The sequence below is a fragment of the Erythrolamprus reginae genome, chromosome 3 (genome assembly GCF_031021105.1).
Source record: "Erythrolamprus reginae isolate rEryReg1 chromosome 3, rEryReg1.hap1, whole genome shotgun sequence".
Taxonomy (NCBI): Eukaryota; Metazoa; Chordata; class Lepidosauria; order Squamata; family Dipsadidae; genus Erythrolamprus; species Erythrolamprus reginae.
In genome coordinates, this window is record NC_091952.1 from 164,776,156 (window position 1) to 164,795,365 (window position 19,210).

The window sequence follows — 19,210 nt, forward strand, 5'->3', positions numbered from 1 at the left end:
GGATTTCACTTCTGCGCATGCACCGTGTTGTGGTTAACTCTGGCCCATCTAATGCCCCAAGGACTGTGGATGTGGGGGAGACATCCACATGCTGCAGGCCTGTTTTGCCCCCCCGTGGAATCTGCTGATGAAGGCTCCTCTGACCAAGAAGACATGAGTGACAGGGAGGAGGAGAGTGTGGCAGACAGCTCAGAAGGAGATCAATTATCTAGCTCCTCCTTGGATTCAGAACAAGAGTTAATGATACAGCCAAGCATGCGGAGAACGATGCATAGGCAACAACTGAGAGATTATTATCAAAGAAAATGAGGCCACCTGTGGTTGGGTGGGGCTGTGGGTTTGGCCATTGTGGAGGATTATCTGATTGTTATGTTTCGTGACTGCTTTACTGACTTTGACCTTTTGTGGGCTGATTTTTCCCCGCTTTGAAACTAAACCAGGGCAAAGTGTGTTTCACTTTGTGAAAGAAGAAGGACTGTGAATTGCCTCATAGCTGCAAGCTAAGTATCACAGAACTGATAAGGGACTTGTACAAATTACCAGTTTGTTTGGAGACGAGTTCTCTTTGCTATACCAAAAGAGAGCTTGGTTTAAGTGAATTTTCATTATAAAGAACATTGTTTTGAATTTTCAAACGTGTGTGTGTCTGAAATTGTATCTGTGCATTTTTGGGAGGATTCTACCAGAGAGCTCGACAGAACACACCGCAAGTGAAATTTTGTTTGAAGAGGGTCGCATGAGTGATTTTTTGCTTCTGCATGTGTGGAAACAAAAATATTGACAAAAAATGCCAAAATCTTGCTCACATGAATGTCTTCACGTGAGAGTTTGCTTGCTGTGCATGCACAGAAGTGAAATTTTGTACTGCCAGGGGCACGCACTCCCGCAATGGCTGCGGAGGGCACACCAGTAGTGCCAAAGGTGGCAGGCCTTTTCTGCTCCCAACATATATATTATTATCCCAATGGTAGTGATGTCCCAACTTTAAATTAGAATATAGTATAGTCAGTGATGCAGTTCCGGTAGCAAAATTTGGAGCTCCACCCCAGAGCACCCAATTTGTACTGAAGGATGTTGAAACAAAATGCATAAGCCATGCCCACAGTGTGGTACTAAAATTTTTGGTAGCCCATCACTGAGTACAGTAGATCCTGATGAGCAGAAACTCAGAATAGGAAAGAAGCTGTATGCTCAGTCTATGTCAGTAGTCAGTTTTGGAAGACTCCTTTCATGGTATCTTGAGTTAGTAAAAGGAGGAAACTAATCATGAAGTCAAAGTTGCTGAATCTCCACAATGAGCTCTTACCAGCTAGCACTGTTTTAGTGAGTCATACATCATAGGAATGAAGGCAGTCCGATGATGTATTACATTAATGCACCATCAGCATGACAGAATTCTAATGATGGATGACTACTACCTCACCCAGGAAAAAGCTCTCAAATTTTTGGCTGCCTGTAAACCTGCTTTTTAATACACATGCACATTTTTAAATTTAGGTTTTTAACAATTCTTTTCTTCAATCATTGAACATCCTACTTCAACACATACATAATTAGGTGATCTTAGAATGTATGAATTTCCATACTAGACTAAAGAGATAAGCTATTCTAATTTTAAAAAATCAAAACACTTTCCCTGAGACTAATTAATAAATAGACTGATTCTCTGTTAAACAATACTCTATATTATTCACAGAGAGGTAAAGGCATTGAATGAAATACCATAAAAGAAGTAGAATCAATGGTTTTTGAAATGAGATTGTAGTTATTTAGTAACACTTAACAGGAAACATCTATTCAGGCTCAGACATGAAAGATAAATGATCCATAACTTCCAATGAAAGTAAATTAACTAGGTATGAGTGCAATCCTCCTTTAACACAGTGCTTTTCAATTATTTTCTATTACCCTCTACCCAGGAAAAAGTAAAAATCCCCCACCCCCCCCAACTCTCTGATCTGGGGACCAATGGGATTTTAGTGTTAAGATTTATTATTTTACTTATTATAAACTTCAAGCAAACTATTGGCTGGGGAAGACTGCTGTACCCACTTACCTGGAAGTAAGTCACACTGAACAGAGTTAAGCCTGGTTTTGGTTAGGCAGGCATAGGCTACCGTAGTTAGGGCTCTTTTTTGACAAAGGGCCTGACCAGCTTAAACAAGCCAATTTTTTGGGGTCCCTGGCCTGGCCCATTAGTGCTGCCTCTACCAGGCACTCTCAATGAATGGTGTGGAAGGAGATTTTTGATGCTGTTCAAAGCTTTCGCCCAGCTGCAGAGGATGCTCCTCCGTGTCCAGGAGCAGGTTTGCCACACCGTTCATGGCTGCTGTGTCACCCACCGAGAACAAGAACCCCTGCAGCCATCCCGCCCTGCCTGTTCACCTTCTTTTTCTGGCATGGAGCAGCATGCAACTGGGAAAACACTCCCCATCTGGGGGAAGTGATTGAGAGGGACCATGCATGTTCCCAGGGTCACACCCGTCTCCCCTGGCATTGCTCCATGCTCCGCCTGGTGTGTGTGCCCAGTATTTGAGAAGCACTGCTTTAACGGATGATGACATGGAGGGCCTTTTTTGTCTGTTTCTCAGTCATGTTCCAGGTGTAAAAATATGCAATTTAAGAATGGCAGCATTTTTAAGACTTTAGGAATATTTATATTGGATCTAGATTGAATGTAGACCCATTAAAGTCAGTGGAATTAACTAAACTCCCATTTATTTTAATGGGCACAGATGGTTATTGCTCCTATTTCAAATAGGAAGAACACATCTATTTCAAATTGGACACAAATCAGTGTGGGGTTTTTTAGTGGACCTTAATGCTGAATGTAACAATCCCTCTGCTTAAAATTACAAAGAATAACTTGTACTGATAAAGTGGTTTTTTTTACTGTAAAATATGAAACAGTTTTCAATGCATGATTTTTAAGTGAAAAAGCCCAACATCTTAAATCAAGAAAATATCCAACCTGTTTCAAATCTTACTCAAAATGCATTCCATAGATGCAAATAGTAACTCACCAGGTAAAAAAAAGTAATAATCCTGTATCCCATTTATCACTTCTTCCAAGAACAAATCCAACATACTCTTAACCAGGTCTAAATCCCAGACTGGGAAGAGAGATATTTTTCAAGGATTTTATTTCTCCCTCCAGCAACCAAACTCTTGGAGGCGGGAGGGTAGTAAAGAAGCATTCTCTAATTGCTGTTCTTGGATTTATTGGGGAAGTTTCTGTACTCTTATTTATTTAAGAATTTCTAGAATGTTATTTAACTGATAAGGATCCTGTGTTGGTTGCAAAAGTAAATAGTGAGACACTGTTTACAAAGATAGCAAGATGGACCAGTTTATCTTAACATGTTAAATAAAAAAAATAAAGAGTGGAAGCAAAGAAAAAAATAATCATTAGTTTTATTATTACAGTTTTATGACTACTAACTGGGATAGAAAATGATTAGGTCACTTGATAGATTGGTTGCCATGAGACCAATGAAGTTAAAAAGTCAGATGGCCTTTTAGCATCATTGTTTAATTTTTACATTAAGATAATAAGAGAATATTAATGGCTCATGGGAACTGCTATATATTTATTATCAACCAACTGAATCATGCTCTTCAAGGTCAAGTCAGAGAGTTATTGATGGCAATTTTTAGAGAACAAATTTCATTAAAAAGTTGCCATTGCTAATCTTTCCATTGTCTTTTAATATGTTTATTATCATAATCAAATACAATTCAGTAAGTTCAACTTTTCAGAGATTTGTTGGCCAAATCATAATGTATTTATAAATATATGTGGCAAAATCAAATGACAACTTTTTCACTATTAAAAAGTTATTTGCCACACAGTAGATCTAACTGAGAATAAGGTTATAGTTCTGATAAAGCAGAATACTTGTAACTCAGGGTTGAAATAAAGAGTCCTTGATGTTCTCAGAGCTTGGATTTTGTCTTTATGATATTTCACTACCCAAACTAGTAAACATCATCAGTACTAGCATACTCTAGTGTATAATACAGGCACTGATGATGTTACCTAGTTATGGATAATGAAATGTTTGCCAGAAAATAACTAAGCTCAGAAAGCACCAAGGTATATCTCCACTTATGGTTTAAGCTCTTCCTATTGTCTGTTCATGGAGTTACACCTAAATGGTATAAGAAAAAGATGGTTTAAGAAAAAGATGAAAAAATATTAAAGGTACATACAATGCCTTTCTTAAAGCCAAAGAAACAGGACTGTCTGATGATGATTCTGTGGTAATTAGCATCTGGTATGACTAATAGGGTGGTCCCTATTTTTCTACTTGCATTTTACATGATTTTGAATTGCTAGTTTGGCAGAAACTGGGGCAAGTAACGGGAGCTTACTCCATTAGGCGGCACTAGGGAGTCAAACCGCTGAACTTTCTGATTGACAAGCTCAGCGTCATAGCTATTGAGCCATTGCATCCCATATGATTAGTCTATAAGAAAATAAGAGGTCAAGTTGAAATTCACAAGAACCTTCAAGAACTTTCAAACCAAGACAATGTATAATGGGAGATAAATGAATAAGTGCTGATATCATCCTTTTTTGATTTTAAAATATATTTTTTGTATTGTTCTGTTAGGGATAAACCATAAATTCAACAGGTGGTACATACACATTAATGGCATGAACCATGGCAGTGGTGAAAACTCTAGTTAAAAAACAATAACAGTATCAACCAAGTGAAACTGTATGAAGGCTATTAAGATACACAATTAAACTGATCTTGTAGTTCCTCTTCCATCAGCTAGATACAAGTTGTTTCTACAATACTGCAGCTTTACTATTACATGCAACAGTTAAAGCTATCTAATATTGGTTAATATTAATTTCACTAATTTTGTTTATATTTATATTCTGTATTTTTTATTGTCGAGGCTTAAAATATGGATTATAAGATGTCTGATAATAGTTTAAATTGTAATAAAGTATTTCTATTTAAACCACCATACAATTAATGTAAAGAGATTCACCATTCTGATATGGATAATTTATCTGAGGATGGACTCCAGCAAATCCAAAAGTTTGGAAGTCTAAACTTCTGGTCCCGGTGACTGACCCAGATTCGAGTCAGGTTGTTGTTGATGATGATATTTTTGCATATGCAAATATCACACCTATTTTTTTCCTCTCCAGAGGAAGCTTTCATATGAGCAAGCAGCCTTGATCTAATCTTCATACTGATTCCTCTTTCTAACTTCCTGAAATTTATTGATTCCTAACCTGGCAAGCAAGATATTTTTACTTATTGGTACTTCCTTCTGATAATAACTTTTATTTTATTCCTTCTCTAACTTAAACACCATGTGTGGAAAAGCAGATGGTATTTCCCTCTAATGCCAAGACTTTCTGTTTTCATGTTCTCACCTATTAGAAATTTTAAAACTTAAAAAATCTGTTTACGCTCATCAGTATTTCTCTTACTGCTATTATGCATTTTACACCAATACTTTCTTTAGACGTTTTCTGGCATCTTTTTTTAAAAAAATAATCATTATACAAACATAATGTCTTTGGAGAATAGGATTATACCAGATTCTCCCTTCTAATAGCAAAGACTAGAGTTCAATCTTTGAGGGAAGAATTTGTTAACCAATTCTTCTTGCTAATTTCCTACTAGCCTGTGGGTATCAAACTCAAGGCCTGTGGGGCAGATGTGGCTTGTGGGATGCTTAGATCTGGCCCATGAGACTGCCCTGGAAACAGAAAAGGACCAGCTTGTGGTGCCTCTGCCAGCAAAAATGGAGCTCGGTAGGGCTCTGTGCTTTGTTTTCTCTGGCAGAGAGTTGCAAGAGGTCGTCCTAGCCAAAAATAGAGCTCAGGGGCACTTTTTCACTGGCAGAGCCCTCAGGCCACCACAGGAACACCCAACATGAGTGACATCTAGCTGGCCATGTCCACCCTGGTCTTGCCCACCCAGATCTTCCAAGATCAAACACAATCCTGATATGTCCCTCAATGAAATCAAGTTTGACACACCTCCTGCAAGGCAAACTTGTCTGAAGGATTGGAAATTGAAAACCGGAAAATCAAAGAAGAAATGGCAAGATGTGGCAAGTCCCTAACTCTTCCTACATCATTTACTGTTTTCCTCCTCCATTCAGTAAAAGAATAAATGTAATGGGTAAAAGGAATGGCTTTGTGAAAGATGAGGAACAGCCACTATCAAGACAATGGTTAAATTAAAGAAACATGAGTCTGGGATAGAACTGTATGTAATATGAGAAACTATCTCAGACAAGACCCTCTCTAGTTCTAACAAAGAGGAGAGATTCTACTGTTATAACCTTCTAATAAAATAATATTCACCTGCATGCCTTGGGTTTCTTAATCTGGTTTACCTTTGTTTCTAAACAGTCTTGGAAGAGGATGGATATTTACTTTTTTAAATAAAGTAATTTGATTAAAAAATAAAATTGCAAGAATACAAACTAAAAAAGATTTTTTTTTTTAAAAAAAGTAGAGGTTGATAAAAGAAATAAAATAAAAAATAAAAAATACAAATAAGAATGTAATAAAACAAAATAAAAATGCAGTGAAATGACTTCTCTCTTGATCACAAGCATAAATGATATCAGTAACATCATCCTCTCTTAAAATAAAACAATCTCTTTTTTCCAAATCCCATCTCCCATCTGTAAATAAGTTCAATCCTGATATAAGCAAAATCCATTAAGGATGACTATCTATCTATGACAAATATATATAGTATTTGAATTTTTGATTAAATAGACCAACTATGTATTTCTTCCTTTTAATTCTAACAATCTTGAATTTTAGGACAAATAATATTCAAGAAATTTCTTTTCATTTTTTCTTTGTCTCTTTTCACAAATTTCTTGAAAAGTTTAAGAACCCTCTTTTTGTAAAATTATTTAGGTCATTTTCTTTGTTAAGTCCTTTTAAAAATTAAGACATCAATTGATTCTTTTCCTATATACAATGTAACATCATTTTTCATATCTTTCTTTAATATGTCCAATATTAATAACTTTTTAAAAAACTTTCATTCTATACTGGTAAGTCATGTCTGAGTATTATTCTTTAATTGTAATATATATTTTCTTCTAGTTTTTTATATTTAATTCTAAAATCTTATTTCAAATTTATCTGGATCTTTAGTCTATTTGTAACTTTATAAAATCAACATTTTAATTACTCTTTTGCTATTTATTGGGAAAATGTCCTTACATTTATATTTAATCATTATTTTTTAAGAGTTGAAGAAAACTCACTAGTTGATCTAAAACATATCAGTGAAAAGGCTCCTAATAGCCAAAACAAAATTAATAAGCAATTTTTAAAAGTGATTAGAAAATATGTTTATTATCCTTTCAAAATTGCTGACTATGGTTTGAACAAGATAGCAACAGCACTAAGACTTATATACCACTTCCTAGTGCTTTACAGCCCTCTCTAAGTAGTTTACAGCATTGGTGTATTGCTCCCAGCAATGTAGGTTCTCATTACACAGACCTTGGAAGGATGGAAGGCTGAATCTACTTTGAGTTAGTCATAAATGAGATTATTAATTTTAAATTGTAACTAGATGGGTGGGCATTGGATTTGGTATTATGTACTGTACTGTTTTTTATTATTGTTGTGAGCCGCCCCGAGTTTGCGGAGAGGGGCGGCATATAAATCCAATAAACCTAAACCTAATTGAACTGCTGGCAGTTGGCAGAATTGGCCTGCAATACTGCAGTCTAACCGTTGTGCCACCATGACTCTTTCCTGGTCTCCCAATAATCAAAGTTTGTCAGAGACCATTGCATTGTGATATTCTCATGAGGAGGAACTGTCATGATTCCTTATGAATGATTTCAAGTTTTCTTCTATCCAGGGCAGAAGAATTTTTAAAGAGCCTGTCCACTCACCAGCTCGATGGTTCTGCTTTCTGTGAGGTTTTTTTCACGCCAACATTTCTACTTGGGAAGTCCAGAAGATGATGGAGATTTTCTATCTCCAATTCATTATCTTCATTCTTACTTCAACACAGGGGTGAACTGCTACCGGTTCGGACTGGTTTGGGAGTACTGGTAGCAGCCGCCTCCAGTGGTTCAGAGAACTGGTAGTGGTGGCAGTACAAGGCTCCACCTATCCCCCCGGATGTCAGCATTTTCTTGCTTTTAACCCTCTGCTCATGCGCAAAGCCTTCTGTGCATGCTTCGAGAGCTTCAAAATTTCTTAGCAGCTGGACAATGCTATTTGTACACATGTGATGTATACATAAACAAACATACATAGACCTATGCAGGGGAATGTCTTATTTTCAAAACATCTAAATTTCAAGTTGTAACATTATGTCCAGGACATTTAGGGAGCAAGAAAGTTGCCACCAAATAGAGACCATGAATATCACAGTATAATTGATAGAAGGGCATTCTTTTTTAATCTCTCAACTTTTATCTTTAATCATTTATAATTTTTCAACCTGATTTTTTTCATTTTGAAATCAACCCATTAATAAAACATAATTGCCATTTAGATTAGCTTTATGCACCACATCAAATAATCTGTCATTGTTGCTAACTGGATTGTCATTAATCCTTTACATTCATTTTTCTGTAGAAACCGCAGTCAGATTAATATATATATATTGATCTTTTAGATTCTTATAGAGCTTGTCAGTCCCTTTCCTGGGTAGTTCTCAATTATGGTAGAAGAAAGAAATATAGTAAGAGCCTTGCTGGAACAGACCCAAATTCCATCTTGATCAGCATTCTATTGCCCATAATGATAATCCAGGAAGTTTGCATAATGCTTAAGTGGGTAATGCATGACAAAAATACTATTAATTCTGTTCCACTGCCAAGATAAAAGGCACATTTTTATGGAGATTATGGGAAAGACTGAAATAAGACTAACTCTGCAAAAGCAACATTATTTGGTCAAAAGACAACATAAATTATAATTTTCTAAGTGCCTCAAAGGAATTAAAAGCAACAATATGAACCCTATCTAGTGTATATTTATTAGTGCTGTACAGCTTTTGTCAACATTTCCTTTTTCTGTTTGTCATCCAGTATATAAACAACTCTGGCACTCAGGGAGGAACAGAATGGCATAAACAGCATTGCCTCATTGCAACACAAGGGCCACTCCTTTTGTACATATATTGTGACACCACAAATATAAAGGATATAGAATTTACCACATAATAATGGCACTCCATTTGTAATTTGTACAAAATGTATGAAGGTGAAAGTCTTCAAACCATGGTTCTATGGTTCTACCCACCTTTTTAGCCCTTTTAACCCTCAACCACTGTTGGGATCAAGTCCTCCACAAGGCAAGCTCAACTCAAATGAGACTTTACTTTCTTGTAGATACGTTGCTGCTTCTTCATGATAGCATGGTTTGTATTTCCTTTTATATTGTCCTTTCCAAATTGAACCTTAAATCCCAGTGTGGGTTGAATCAAATCCTATTGCCTCTGAATCTCAAAGAGCTAAGTGTTAAGGAAAAATGATCCTCTCCATCTCAGTTCTCCAATTGGATTTAAATTGATTCACACATTCCTAATATTTCTGAAAACTGTGCAAAGCGCCCAGAGGGTATTTCTCCTTGAACTGTTTAAATACGTCTTCAAGAAGGCACAGCATGTCTGCTTTGAAAGATATCTCTATTTTTGTTTTGGTTTTTGCAGTGTGTAACCTTCACAGGTGGAACTTCTACCCAGATGGCCAATGAAGACATTGCTGATACACTCATATGCACAGACAGCTTTAGTCCTTTATGAAGCCATTGCATGGCAGAAAGTCCTTTTAAAAATACTTTGCAGAGCCCTATTATTTATATGTTGTTTGAAATGCTGAAAGGAAATTCAATTAAATTGTTAAGAACACTTAATTAAGAACATTTAATTAAATAGATATTTAACACATCCTAGGAACAAAGCACAATACCAGCAGTGCCAGTTAAAGAAAGCTCGTGCAGAACAGATAAGTTGGCACTAAGAGCTTGTAAGACTTGGCACCAGTGATATATAAAGGAGAAAGATTTATTTGATATGCCAAGATTGTACATCAGAACGATTTTCCCCTCACTCCCCAAAGTTTTAATGATGGAGGGCTTTGGTTGTTGTCGGTTTTCCTTCTTTATTGTGAAGTTATTATGAGTTATCTAAAGCTGAGACTTGATATTATTATACTTGGACCCACCCCAACTTTCTACCCTGACAACCATTCAAAACAGCTAACAAAAGCAGAATGGAAGAGGTTTAAACATAATTAACATTAACATAGAGACTACAATCATTTAATAATTAAAAGGCTGATTTCTCTTTACAGATTTTCTAAAGTCATTGGAAAGATCCTTTCTCATATCCGCTGTTCAGAGAGGGGAGATGAGAGAGAAACAGAGATCATGGATTAACATCTTAAAGCATTGTAAAAAGGAAGAGGTCTTCCATTGATCTGCAGGTCAGTGGTTTGTGAGCCACAGAGTGGAAAACAAAGGTCTGCTGTGGTTTGAAAGGCACATGCATGCACCCGGGGGAACACAACCAAACCCCCATTAATGTATAAATCGAAAGGGCTTGAATAATTGAAGAACATCTTTGTTAGGCTTTTTTTTAAAAAAGTGGAGGGCATTTAAGGTCATAAAATCAGACAAAACAAAGCAAGATGTGATATGATCAAATGGTAAAATTCACATTTATTATTATCAGTCTGAATCAATCCACTGCAGGATCAAGGTATTTTCACTGAAGGTTATGAACTGTAACATATTTATTTACTGTACATATTTATTTACTGTAGATTAGTTTTTTTTAAAATTTTCCAGTCCAGGAAGAGTGACTAGCCTTAAGGCATCAGTCTGCTTTTTATGCCCAATGGAGGATTAGAACTCAGATCTCCCACTCCTAGTCTACCTTAACCACTTTTTAACTCCCTCTTGAAAACCTTGTAATCTCTTAATTATTCAGGATAGAGTCAGGGCAACTGGATGAATCTAAGTGTTTACTGCCCAGATGCCCTTTCTGATGCCATGCAGAGTTCACAGCAGATATTATTGTCTTTGTGCTCTAAGGAGTGACATATCTGCTGCTATCTAGGATTGAACTCTCAACCTCCTGAGTAGGAGACAAGTGTCAAACTGGTCCCATAAAACCCACAATAATACTAAAATAGATAATAAAACATAGAAACAAACAAAATAAAACAGATAGGTCCCAGTGAAGCTACTACTACTAATCCTATAGCCATATAGGGAGCACTGAAACACTTCCAGGTTAAAAGGATTAAATGGTGACATAACCATTGCCTGGATGGCACCCAGTTGGAGTCTCCTTTCACACCCCTGTTAAGTTGCTCATTGAAGTGATGCCCATTTTATCATCACATGGCTGCCCACTTTAGAACTGTTGTATCAGCAGAAACTGGAGCCTGTGACATAAGCAAAACTTTTCCCATGGTAGCAACCAGGTTTTGAATGTGAGACTGCAAATCTTCAGCCCAGTGTCCTAACCTCATAAGCCACCATACTCCCCAGTGAACCTAGTATAAACCCAGTGAACCTAATATAAACCAAGCATAATGTGGTCCTCCCTAGTAGTCCCCTGTGGTCTTTGGACTATCTGCAATGGTAGGGCTCTCATAAAGGGCAGTTTCATATATAGTGTGTGATACACTATGGAAATCATACTTTGGCTTGGCTCAGACATATTTGTCTGATTGCCTTAGGTCAGTGATGTGTGAACCTTTTTTTCCTCGGGTGCCGAAAGAGCATGCACAATGCTATTGTGCATGTGCAAGTGGCCACATCCATAATTCAATGCCTGGGGAGGGCGAAAACAGCTTCCCCATTGCCCAGAGGCCTCTGGAGGCTGGAAATGGCCTGTTTCCCAATTTCTCGTGTCTCTAGACTCCAAAGGCTTCCTTGGAGCTGGCGGAGGGTAAAAACGTCTTCCCCCATCCCCCCAAAGACTCCTTGGAAGCCAAAACGCCTTCCTTGAGCCTCTATGCAAGTCAAAAATCAGCTGACTGGCACACACATGCACCTTGGAGCTGAGCTAGGCCAATGGCTCGTGTGCCAGCAGATATGGGTCGGCGTGCCACCTGTGACGCCTGTGCCATAGGTTCACCATCACTGCCTTGGGTGATCCACATTTACAATGGAACTTGCTTCTATCTTATGTTCATGCCAGATATTAAAAGTTAATTTTTTAAAAAAGTATTAACCTTAGAAATTCCAGTCTGAACTGAGACAGATATAGAGCTTATAAGGTATACTTTGTATACTTACAAGGTAGACCATGTCTTTCTCTTTGGAGATTTAACCCCTTCTTCTGTGCTCCTTTATCTTTTTCTCCTGGGAAGATGATTGACAGATAGGCAAGTGTTCCTGACTGTGAGTGTGCTCACATGTATATGTAAGTATGCCTTCATATTTTGTTCATAGATACACACAAATACTGAAATTTTATATGCAAAGCTAAAACTTGGAAGTACACTTATTTGCAAGTACACTGCTCAAAAAATAAAAGGGAACACTTAAACAACACAATATAACTCCAAGTAAATCAAACTTCTGTGAAATCAAACTGTCCACTTACGAAGCAACACTGATTTACAATCAATTTCACATGCTGTTGTGTACATTCAACTTTGTACAGAACAAAGTATTCAATGAGAATATTTCATTAATTCAGGTCTAGGATGTGTCACTTGAGTTTTCCCTTTATTTTTTTGAGCAGTATATTACAGGCAGCTTAAAAAAAAACCCATTTTTGTTTCTTCCATTCTAACTTGTTTCTCTTTATGAGCTCTGCTGAAAGAGCAGAATTGTTAAAATATTTGCTAAGCATAAAAAGTTCTGTAGGTTTGAATTCCAGATATTCCAAAATATCTTATTTTTAAACTACATTTTCCCTTTCACCCTTTAAAAATGTAAAGGTTTTACTGTTTACTATTTTTCTCTTCCTTTAATAGAATATTTTTTTTAAAAAACCTGGACTTCTTTTAAGTGGAAAAATTAGTTGTTCAGGAAAATAAATACATCTGCAAACACTTTAACCACTCTCCTGTTTCAGAATGCTGGTAAAGAAAGATTTAAAAAATACTATTAGCATTCAATATAAGCATTGGCTCAATTGCACAGGCAATCCTTCATCTACAGAATAACCACTGAACTTGCAATACATTGAACGGCTGAAGGTGACTTAAAAGGGAAAATCATATTTTGGAAATGGAGCAGAGAAACTATCCCTGATGTTACTTTGAAGCTAAAAATCAATAGAAAGTGATGTATTCAATTTATGCCCTCAACAAACATTTGGTGATGGGAGAAAGCTACTGCAAATAAACTCCTATATCCACAGATCAAGGCCATTAGGTAGTTCAGAGATAGGAAAGATACTAAGAGATAGAGCCTTTTAAAATTCATACATTTCAAGTATAACAATTTGTGCTATTACAGCTATAAACCTCAAAAATAACCAAAGTTCTACATTGCCTGACCTAAAATGAATGTTGAATGGTAATGAATGGAATAGGCAAGTGAGTGACATTTGCACATTTTTGTAATCATGACACATGTTTTGGAAATTGAGCAACATGAGGGGCATTTGTTTAAGTCATTCAAACACAGTCATTCATTAAAAATAGATATGCCTCCTTCATAGAAACATTAGTGACAAAGTTTGTTTTATATCGACTGAAATAGAATCGCATAATTTTGCATCTATCTATCTATGCAGCTCAATCCTTGTGATGTTCAGTTCAAAAGTCAATCTGATGTTATATTTTAGCTTGCAGAACAAATCTACTTTTATCAAGCCTTTACAGAAGGAGTAATCCAAAGCTGTGACAAACAGATCAAAAACTTGTTCCCTGCTAGACAAAAGAGACCTTCAGAAAATATTCAGCATGACACTGATAAACTTAAGTTCCCCAATGAATGATGAACCCTTTGAATTTCATTTTTGATGTCTTGCTTTTGACTGTTTGCAAAATATATATTGTTGAAAGCAAAATTTAGACTTGAATCTGGGCAAACAATGTGTATATAAGACAAGCATAACATTGAATTAATTACTTTTTATATCTATTAGACAATTTAATTTTCCTGGTTATATTCCATGCTATTCTTGTATTGGTCTTGGCACCACTTAGTGTTAAAATTCACATTTAGATATGGCAGTAAATCCTCCAAATACTAAACTATTATTTTTAGTATAATAGTTCTGTCCTGTCCTGTCCTATCCTATCCTTTACTGTAAGGATCTTTATTTAGTATGTGTCCTTTCTACTCTAACAAATATCAATATGTTTTAATATGACTAATATGTTTTATTATACTTGTATTTTATTTGAGTGGCAAATGAAATCACACTGGAACTTGCTGTCTTTCTTTTGAGCTCATATCATTGATAGATGGACGGATTAAATAAACACATTCTTTTAGGTTTGCACATATGTTCTATTATTTGATACACAAAATTACTTTTTAAAAAGACATTACATATGATCAGTAACCAAAATAAAAATTGATTTCATTTGAGATGATGAGCTCTTGAACTATTGTTAATTTCCATAAATGTATCTGACACCCATCTCATGCTGTATTATTCTTGGAAATAAAGCCTGGAGCCAGACACTATTTTGCAGTCTGCAAGCCTCCCAATCAAAGACCTCTTTTGAAAAAGAAGCAGGTAAAGAGAAACGAAGGCAAGCGGGCTTACCTGCCCTCCTAGCTTGCTGATGGAGCCAGAAGCACAGGCTCCGTCACGTGCTGGGGGCTAGCTCACGTGGAAGCACAAGATTGCCCCCAAGCAGCTGATAGGCCTGTGCACGCCTGTGCACGCCTAACCAGAGACCAGCATGGAACAGCAGGATATTTAAAGGCCACCCCTACCTAGGGTCGTCTTTTTCTTGGATAGTCAGTGGAAGCACCCGCTCACCCTCCCTATATATATTGGTGTATTAAGGTTGCCAATCAGGGCACTTCAGATTTTGTGGAACAAGCACACTTATTGTGGCCGTTTTTTCACTTATTCCACACCAAAAAGGTGGAGAGGGGTCTGGTAAGGGGGACTTCAAGTTTAGTTTATCATGTTGATCTACAATCTTTTATGTGACCCTTTTGGTCACTGAGGGACAGGTTGGGGGTGGAAATGGGTGTTAGCAGCAGCTGCGTGTTCTCCTTTTGGGTGCCTTTTGGAAGGTGACTGGCTGCCCCTCGCCAGAAGCTCTGGGAATGTGAGGCCTGAGTTATGGAGGGGGTGCCATTGGGGCTCACTTTATTATTATTATTATTATTATTATTATTATTTAGATTTGTATGCCGCCTCTCTCTGAGGATTCGGAGCGGCTCACAACAAAGTACAATGTCACAAATCCAATATATTAAAAAACACATTAAAAACCCATTATTAAAACCATACAACTCAGACAGACCATACACAATTCTACTGTAGCCTAGGGGCAACTCAGTTACCCCATGCCTGGTGACATAGGTGGGTTTTGAGTAGCTTACAAAAGGCAAGGAGGGTGGGGGCTGTTCTAATCTCCAGGGGAAGTTGATTCCAGAGGGCCAGGACCACTACAGAGAAGGCTCTTCCCTGGGTCTCGCCAGACAACATTGTTTAGTCGATGGGACCCAGAGCAGGCCGACTCTGTGGGACCTTATCAGATGCTGTGATTCATGTGGCAGAATATGGTCCCAAAGGTATTCTGGCCCAATGCCAGGTAGGACTTTATAGGTCATTACCAACACTTTGAATTGTGACCGGAAACTGATCAGCAACCAGTGCAGGCCGCAGAGTGTTGCCGAGATGTGGGTGATTCTGGGAAGCCCCACGATATGACCCTGGAGGGAGAACTAGGGTAAGCCTTCCCACATGTCAAGTGGTATGGCAGAGAGCAAGGGGAAGCCAGGGGGAACCTTCCCCTTGATCAGCAAGGAGCTTCGCATAGCTGCTTCAAAATGTTTTGACAGGCATTTGGCCCTCTTTATTTCTTACCTCTGCAAGTCTTTTCACAGCATTTTACTAATTATATCAATAAAGTGACCCATGTTAAAATCCAGTTTGCTGTCTGTGCATTATTCGGCTTCTAAGGCAACCTTGGGTTGTGTGAAAGAAGCTGCCTATAGAAATTGTAGTCATCATGGATACTCTCTAGTACTGGAAAACATGTCTTTCATTTTCCATTCTTAAGCATATGTATGGGAGAGAAACTCACTCAAGTTGATAAAGAAATAGCTTTAAAAAAAAGGTTTCTCTCATTTGCCTCACTCTCCTTTACTACTCACATATCTGAAAAAATGTCAAGTGTCATGCCAACAATTCCAAATCCTGTCTACATGTTTCAGTTACAACTGAACTAGTTTTATAAAGATGCTGTAAAATCCAGCAGGAAAAAAGAAAGAAAGAAAGAAAAGGGATTTAAAAAAAAAGATTTTGCTCATGCCAGAACTTCTCAAAGCTGTATTCCAGACTCCAGTTTCAATGATTTTATCATAAATATATGCAGGAAGAATAAAAGAAAATGTTCTTAAATCAACAATTTGGAGAAAGAACTGAGATATTTTCAGGCTAAGCTGACCTCTTATGTTGCCTATTTCAGAAATTTAAAAAAATAACCATATTATAAAAAGAAAAGCTTAATGAGCAGCTACATTTTTTTTATTTTAAACTAAAAAGTACATTGCATATGTCTGTATTGTGCCTGTGTATGTGTCACAATATCTTTCCTAATACGTCACTTGAAATAAAGAGATTTGCTTTTCTAAAGGATTATTGCAAAGGTAATCCGGATGAATTGCTAAGAAAAAGCTGGATTTCACAGCTTTTGTAAAAGATGCAGAGTCAAATAAATATCTATTTTTTTTCCTTATTGTCCAGGATGTTCCCTATTTTTTAATCACAGTAGAAAATGGAATTATGTAAGGCTCTAGAGTTCAGGCTGCCTCACCCTACTCAATTTTAAAACTATTGCAATAACAGGAAAGAAATTTTTCAAGCCTCTGTTTGCAGCTGTAGGGCTTAATAATCTGTTGGTAGGATTGTATTTGTTTCCTTGCTTGTTGACTTTTGAGAAAAGAGAAAATGGAAGTTCTAAAGGAATTTTTATCTACAATAGAAAAGTCTGCATCCCATGCCCCATCAAATGTTAGTGGGCAATTCTACTATTGTTTATTGGTTTTATGCTACTTTATTTTAATATTTTTGTTACACTAAGTTAAATAAAGATAAATAAATATGTGACATGTATTTTGAAATTTCAGATTTCAAAAATCAGGAATCTTTGCATTTAGTCTGTTCACTATGGCTCAAATTATGTGATATCTTTTATTCTTTTTCACAGGTCTCTAAGATCAGGTATGGCCAAATAGTATTACTGTTATTTGAGAAAGGTCCAAAGCAGGGGTGAAATTCAGTAGGTTCTGACAGGTTGTGTGGAACTGGTAGCAGAAATTTTGAGTAGAATTGGCAAATACCACCTTTGGCTGGCCCCAGAGTGGGATGGGGTGGGAATGGTGGGGTGGGAATGGGGATTTTGCAGAATCCTTCCCCTACCAAGCCCAATAAGCCACACCCACAGAAAAATTTTGAATTTCACCCCAACTCCAAAGAATTTTGCATTACCTATATGGTGGCTTGAAAACCTTTTCTCCCCTTTTTCTGTCCCTATTTCATACAGGAGACAATGTTAGGCTACACATCAAAATCTGGTTTGAAAGTTTTCTGAGAATTGAATCAAATTGGACTCTCTTGGGTTGATTCTGTGCAAAGAATCAAAGAAGGAAAGCAGGAATTGTCTATGAGGATTCTCAGTTATCCAGGTCATATATGTCTCAAAGATTATTTTCCAAGAGGCAACTAGGCTTTCTTGTTTTTTCTTTGAAGATGTTTCACTTCTCATCCAGAAACTTCTTCAGCTCTAAGCCAGTTGCCTCTTGAAAAAGCAACTTTGGGAAAAGCAAGAATTCTACAACACGTTTTGACTGAGAGTCTCAGAAGATGTCATGTTCAATTTGGTATTTCTGAGCATTGCATCAGTTAGAAAAAGGTATCTAGATTTAAAAAGGGCTATTTTTTGACAGGTCTGTTGCTCTTTAGTTATTTCTGACTCTTGATTACCCAATGGATTTATTTTGACTGGCTCATTAGTCAGCAACTTCTATGAATTCCTTCTTTGAATTCCTATTAACTCAAGCTTATGTTATCCATGATGGTACTTAGCCACCTTCTCTTATATCAAATCCTTTTCAGCTGCTATTGATTTTTGCTGATATCAGGGGATTTGTGTTTCTGCATGTGAGTTAAAGCATCATTCCCTTTCTGGTTTGACAGCATAGCGCAAGAGAAGAGGGGGATGAGGCAATTATTTTGTGCAAGGGGCAGGTGCATGTGTACTTCATTTCTGTGAGCAGTAAAAGCTATGCTTTTAAGAACTGCTGATTGAATGACTTTCCCTATATTGTTATCGTGGTTTTAATGCTTTTATTGTTTTTTATTGTTTTTAGTTAAATCATCTGTTTTATTAGTGGGTTTAATTATTTTATTAGTGGGTCTAATATTAATAGTTGACCTTTTTAACCTATTTTAATTAATTAATTAATTTTAACTTTTATATATTTTTAACTAACTTATTGGGGGGTAATTTTAGCGATGGATATATGGGATCGATTGGAAGGCATATATGAAATTAATGGAATGAATGATTGGATTAATTTGCGGAATGGATGGGATGCGTCGGACTATGGTATGGATGAGGTAAATGGTAATTGTAATTTATATGAGATGAATGAGCGGGGTGGGTGGGATGCTATGTATGGGTACAATGGGGATAGTTTGAATGCAGAATTTAGCCTACCCGGTGGTAGAGAGACAGGAGGGATGGGGGCATCTTTCTCCGGGGTGAGAGAGGGACAGAATATTCCGGTCATGCTGGGGAAGGGTAGGTATGGCAGGAATCAAGAGGCTAGCCGTTCTGGAGGAAAAAGAGATCGCTGCTTAATAGCGATCCCTTGTTCCAGTTCCGTGAGCACAACCCGGGGTCCTGGTGACGAGTGTAATCCGGGCCCTGGACTCAAGCTGCTGCTGCTCAATGCCAGATCGGTAGTAAACAAAGCTCTTCTCATCCGGGATTTAATCCTGGATGAGGAGGCCGATCTGGCATGTGTGACTGAAACCTGGCTGAGCCCAGAGGGAGGAGTTCCTCTCTC